Genomic DNA, 6,000 nt, shown 5'->3' with positions numbered 1-6,000 from the left:
ATATGAATGTGTTTTTTTTTTATTTCTGTTTTTCTTTTGTTGTTGGTTAAAATAAAGTATATTTTTAAATATCTATCCGTCTAGCTATCTATCATTTGTTGCAAGTCAGTCACAATGGGCAAGACATAAGGTCTTACATTGTAGATGCTTCTTACTTCCTAAGACCTAAATGACTGATGCTTCACAAGGAAAAGTCTCAAAAGAAATGGTCTGTTCTATACAACAATTCTCTAAATATTTTCACCCCCAGCTTCCTGTAATAATAGAAGGATAGCCACACATCCCACCAGAATAATTTAAAACACCTTGAAAACTCATCACATGGATCCAGAGCTGTCCTTGATGTCCATTGTTGCTCCATACAACGTTGACAGTCTAATGGTAGTTGTTTCAATATTTTTAACCAATGCCATGTATATATTGATGTGTATTGGTTGGCTACCACTTATAAATGTAATTGGATGCTCTAAGCCCATCAGTAAGAGAAATCCCCCTGTTAGTCAGGTTTATCTACAGCAATTCACAAACACTGTCCTGTACTCCTTGAAGGGTGTCAGCACACTTGACTCTGCTGTAGTAAAATTGTGTTGTAGTAGAAGTCAGAGCTGGCATCCAGCAAATATATTATTGATCAACCTCATGGTAATGGCAAAAGGAGATTATATATATATATATATATATATATATATATATATATATATATATATATATATATATATATATATATATATACAGTATATAACATGTGAGTATTATCAACTGTTATTCTCTTTCATTGTGCAACAAAACAATCTTTAATAAATGATTGTCGGAGGGGGTGGAGTAATTTGCACAGAGCTAAACCTGTGAATAGAAAAGAGTGAGACACCAGGCTGAAGAACTGAATGTAGTCCTGTGTGGTAAAGTAGAAATGGTTGCCATGGCTACTGATAGACGTTATGGTAACTGCTGCCTTTAAAAACATTTCACGTTTGCCGTTGGAGTGGGGTAAGGGGGAGGTCGGCCTTGATTTCCAAATGATACAATAGGTACCCCGAATGAAGCTGCTGGTGAGTTCTGAGCCTTTTCTATATATAAGTATGTCTTAAGGAGCACTTTAGAATGCTGAGTCATCCTGTATCGATAATGCCATGATGACGCACAGCACAGTTAATATTCTTCTAAAAAAAAGTAAAGCCATTATGAGTATCATTACTTGACTGAAGTATTAAAGCTCCAATTAGTTATGACAGTTCATAGCTGTGGTACATGTAAAGAATATAAATGCATTGCTTTGCTATCATTTAACTTCCTTCAGATTATTAACAAGAGATCCCATATAATCGCAATTTCCACTGTGATTTGTGTTGTCCTTTGTCTGGCACAAATCAGGCAAATGATTTTTGTTTTAAAGACACATGGTGTGCCATTCTAAGATAGCTCACTAAACAGATTCTTATCAGTTTTGGAAGTGACTGATTAATGATAAGACATCTAAAGGAGCAGATTTCACCTACTGGAACCATTTAAAATGTGATATAGCTCCGTTTCTCTGGAGAAACAGAAGGTAGAAATGTCTCTACTGTCACAAAGTGTCTCCCACTTCTACATACACTCAAACACAGTCCACCATACAAACACCCACACCCACCCACACATAGTTACACAAAAAGCCAAACAGGCACACACAAAACCAAATACCCACATTAAACAAAACAACTATGACACCTACTGAAACAAACAGAAAGAAACTGTGACATAAATAAAAATGCCATTCATATTAGCAGAGTTCATATTAGCTTAAAGTCTTATGGATATTTGCTAGCATGTCAACTACAGTGTCGAGCCATCTCCCCCACATCGAGTACTTGCTTTCTATTTAGGGAGTGAGTGTTCTTACTGGGCTCATGTATCTTGACCACAGTCACACAGTGATTGAGTAACTGAGCTGGGATGCAAACCAGCGATCTGCTGGCTCTAGAGCTTTGTTCTAACACCAGGACAAACCAGACAAATAATTTATAAGAAGGAACCTTCTAAGTTTAATATTTTTGTCCCGCACAAAAATAGTCATTTTGCAGATTACCACGCCTTCCCCATGCTTATACTGTGCATTTGCTGTATGACCTTGGCTTTCACCCTGCATTATCAAACATCTTTGCCTGTGCTTTGCCTGTGTTTTATCTGAGCTTTCTGTGTGTAAATACACCAGTGCTATGTTTTTACCATTGTTTACTGCAGTGAAAAGTATATTGTTATTCTTTGTTTAAAAAAAAAAAAAAAAAACATGCTGAAATTGCAAATGTCATTATCACGAGAGATGACTTTGAAAATGTACAGTTTCATGATTCATAGAATTAACATCATAACTACTAAAACTTGTATTCCGTTCTTGTCAAAAAACCATTGTTAGGAAAGAACACTATTCCATGGGGAATGTGAATTTAGTTTATTGTTGGTCTTCACAAGGAGCCTCCTTTCTGCTTGAATCTTCATTGTTTGGCCTATACAAGGGTTTCTACCTGTCCCTGTTTTGAGGTAGGTGTCTCGGCATTTCAGTGTGGCTTCCAGGGATGTAAAATAACCCTGTTTATAACTGTTATTGCTGCCTGATTAGATAAACCAAGATACAATATTTATGAAACAGATGGTCGCTAATAGCAATAATAACAGTGAACTCATTGGATGAACAGATTCTGTAAACATGATAATTAAGTTTGGATGTTCTGTTTTTTTGTGTGACTCAGAGATGCCAATACTACCTGGCATCTGGAATCAAGGGAGAGTTCCTCATATGAGATTTCCAAAAAATTGTATATTTTATTTCATTTCACAGATTTACTTCAAATGGAATAGGAATCAAGTCTGTTACTGTACGAAAGTTTATATGTGTTGGATCATTGGTTCTACTCTTATTGTGAGAACACAGGATTGGCCTGTTTTCTGTAACCTTGACATGGGGGTCAAAGATTTTGTTTGTTTAGTTTACCTGTGTGAAAAATGACCTACTTGACTCCCTCAGGGCTTTCTCAATCATAACTGTTCCTTCCCCAATTAAATATGTATGTGCGACTGAACCATCACAGATCATATATTCATATCATGACAGTTTAATCCTCTGCTGTCACTGAACCTCTAGTGGATTTTCAAACATTTACCAGCAACATGGGTGGTGAGAGGCCACTCCTTAAAAACCACATCAATTATAGTCCTTTAAATCACATTTATTACAAAAATAATACAAAAAACTTCTAATTACATTTTACAAATAGTCAGAGTAAGAAAATAAATGTGATGTGCACACAGATAACAAATGGTTGTCTATGTGATTAAATTCGCCTGTGCACACACATAATTCCCGGACAGCATACACTTGGTGCAATGTGCAGTGAGAAAGCTGATGTCCATCATTTCGTTGATATATTGCGTATTTCAAAGCGCCTGCCTCCCAGGATTCCTGATGAGAAGGTAGCCAGGGCACACAGAAACCTGATTATAAAGTTCATTAAACCAAATCACACCATTTGTCTGTCCTGAGTCTGTAAATAAGCAGGATGGAAGACTGTTCAAAAGTCTCAACGTTAGCATATATACAATTTGATCACTGATATGAAGACATGCCATCTTGTTTAGGGAAGCACATATACAACATCCTATCCTATATTCTATAACAAACTGATTCCAATAAATCTGTTTATGTTAATTAAATATGATATAGTGCCAGCGCTCCAGATATGGTTTTGGGTCTGGGAGTAACTCACCCTCTAATTTGAACATTGAGTGAGTAAAATGTATTTTCAGTCATGAGTAATCTCGATAAATACTGTCTTTAATGGTAACGGGGTAGGCATTAAAACAGAGCCTTCCATTTTAACTGCAATGTTACTCTGAACTACTGTACAACCATGCATGAGTTCTACAAGGTTCTTTATCAGCTCCGCGCATTTTTTTTGAGGTATCACACCGACTCAAATTAATTACGTTAACTATGTTTTTACATTAAATTCTTAAACTCAGTGAACATGTTAAAACTTCAATATAAGATGCACTGATACATAAAATAAGTAAATCCGTTACTAAGTTATAAAACATTTTGTTTAATAATAATATTATAGGTACCTTTTTTTTTTTTTTTTTTTAGCGGTTGCCTCTGACGATGGTTCCAGTGGGATTTGTAGCTGGACTGGGGTGTTTGCACTTCAGCCTGTGTAGCTTCTATTGATGTTTAGTTCGTGAACGATTCGTTCTTTTTAACTACAGTGAATCGGCTCAGAATGGCACTTGAATAGATTAATTTGATTCACATCAAACACAACATATGACATGAGTCGAGTTAAGAGCCCAACAAATTACCGGTACTCTCGAATCTACCAATCATTTTGAAATAAACAACACTTTCGTTATAATTATTATATACATGAGTACCAATAAACCTCTTATCAGACACATTTTAGTTTTTTCCCAGATTTAGCGCAAATGTGTAATATTGTACTTCGTATTATTTTTTGAACTGCATTAATTCATAAGTGTCATCTAGATAACTGAAAAAAACAAGTTGTATTTATTTAAATGTACAGGTCTACTATTTGTCAGATGTGTATGTATTATTTTGAAGTGTGCGTGGTGTGTGCTGAGCGCTGCTAATTTCATATCAGGGTTGTTTTACTTTTTGCCATTCTTGTCTCTTATTCGTCGTAACAGGTAACCGGGTGGGTTTAAATCGTATTGTTGAGAAAGTTATACTCCCAAATCTGTCATGTTGGCTCCAAGTGCTATAGTTTAATACATGTTGCAGACTCGGTGTTGTCGCCACAATGGTGTCGGTTTCATAATCTCGACTACAGAAAAAAAAGTTAGTCAAACACACATACAGTACGTTTACATGACAAAGCGTTTTCCGAAAATGTTTTGTTTTCTAATGTTTTCGGAAAACTGAATCAGAAAACTGATTTTCTTAAAACGTCACTTTTCTGTGTTTACATCGTTAACGATAGAAAGTCTAATTATAATTCAACTGTATACATGGATTGAAGTTTTCGGAAAACGCAGGATATTTTCGCATGCAAAGTACTGTACCCTAAGTACGATTTGAACAGACCAGACATTTTTTCTGCGATAGAAGGGAGACCGATCCAATAACAAGTGCTTTATCGAAGTGTCAGGTCTTAAATTCAAAGATTACTATCCTATACCTCTTTTCAGATTCCGCACAATGTGCAGTCAGTCTTTTCAACAGCTCATCCTGTTCTATATTACCAGTTTCTTTTGCAGACATTATTTTAAATTATCACGTAATTTTAAAGCTGGAAAACATGTGCTGCTTCAGTATGGGCTATTAAAAAAAATACATACGACAAATATTACTTGATCCCTAACTTTGAGGCGTTTAAATTGCGCCCACACTGCAATGCTGAAGCACAATAGTTGTTTTTCGTGAAAAGGTTATTCTGCGTGATTAACTGGAAGAAATAAAAGCTCATTAAATTTGTAAGCAGTACTTCAAACCGTGAAGACTCCCTCTCTTTTTTTTTTTTTTTTTTTTTTACCGGTACAATATCAGGATTAAAACGATTCAGAAACCCATTTGCAACTAGCCAGTAACCAATGGTAACCAACTGTCACAATTTCAAATTAAAGTTTAATAAGGGATCAAAATGAAAAAAAAAAGACTATGATTCATTCCTATAACTGCTGCCCAGAAGCCCCAGGTTCAGAACTCCCCTCCTACCTCTAAGACCTGTTTGTCCTGCTGATTAAATCAAGTTAGTTGGAAGCTCAATTTAAAGAGAAAGGAAAATGACTCAAACCGTGTGTCACCTTTTTAAAACTGCAAAGAGATTGCGGAATGCTACAGAACCTCCAAGGGTATGTTCACTTTTAGGAGTAGATGTAAGTATAGGCGCAGTGCAAATAATTGGGAATGCAAAATTCAAATTGCATTGCAGACAGGCAATTATTGTGCACTGCACCCTGTGTAAGCTTAAGAGCAATGCAAATTACTCAACACGCACAAATAATAAT

The 6,000-nt window shown here is 35.8% G+C and overlaps 1 long non-coding RNA gene across 1 annotated transcript in view; it reads left to right on the top strand.

Moving 5' to 3' along the window:
- The first annotated feature begins 924 nt into the window (after window positions 1-924).
- LOC117408940 (uncharacterized) overlaps window positions 925-6,000 on the top strand; it is a 46,143-nt gene continuing 41,067 nt past the window's right edge. The window contains exon 1 of the long non-coding RNA XR_004545449.3: window positions 925-1,049. This is a non-coding gene — a long non-coding RNA (uncharacterized LOC117408940). The remainder of the gene's footprint in view (window positions 1,050-6,000) is intronic.

The sequence above is a fragment of the Acipenser ruthenus genome, chromosome 2 (genome assembly GCF_902713425.1).
Source record: "Acipenser ruthenus chromosome 2, fAciRut3.2 maternal haplotype, whole genome shotgun sequence".
Lineage (NCBI taxonomy): Eukaryota > Metazoa > Chordata > Actinopteri > Acipenseriformes > Acipenseridae > Acipenser > Acipenser ruthenus.
The sequence above is the reverse complement of the archived record's forward strand: the minus strand, read 5'-3'. Positions and strand labels throughout refer to the sequence as shown.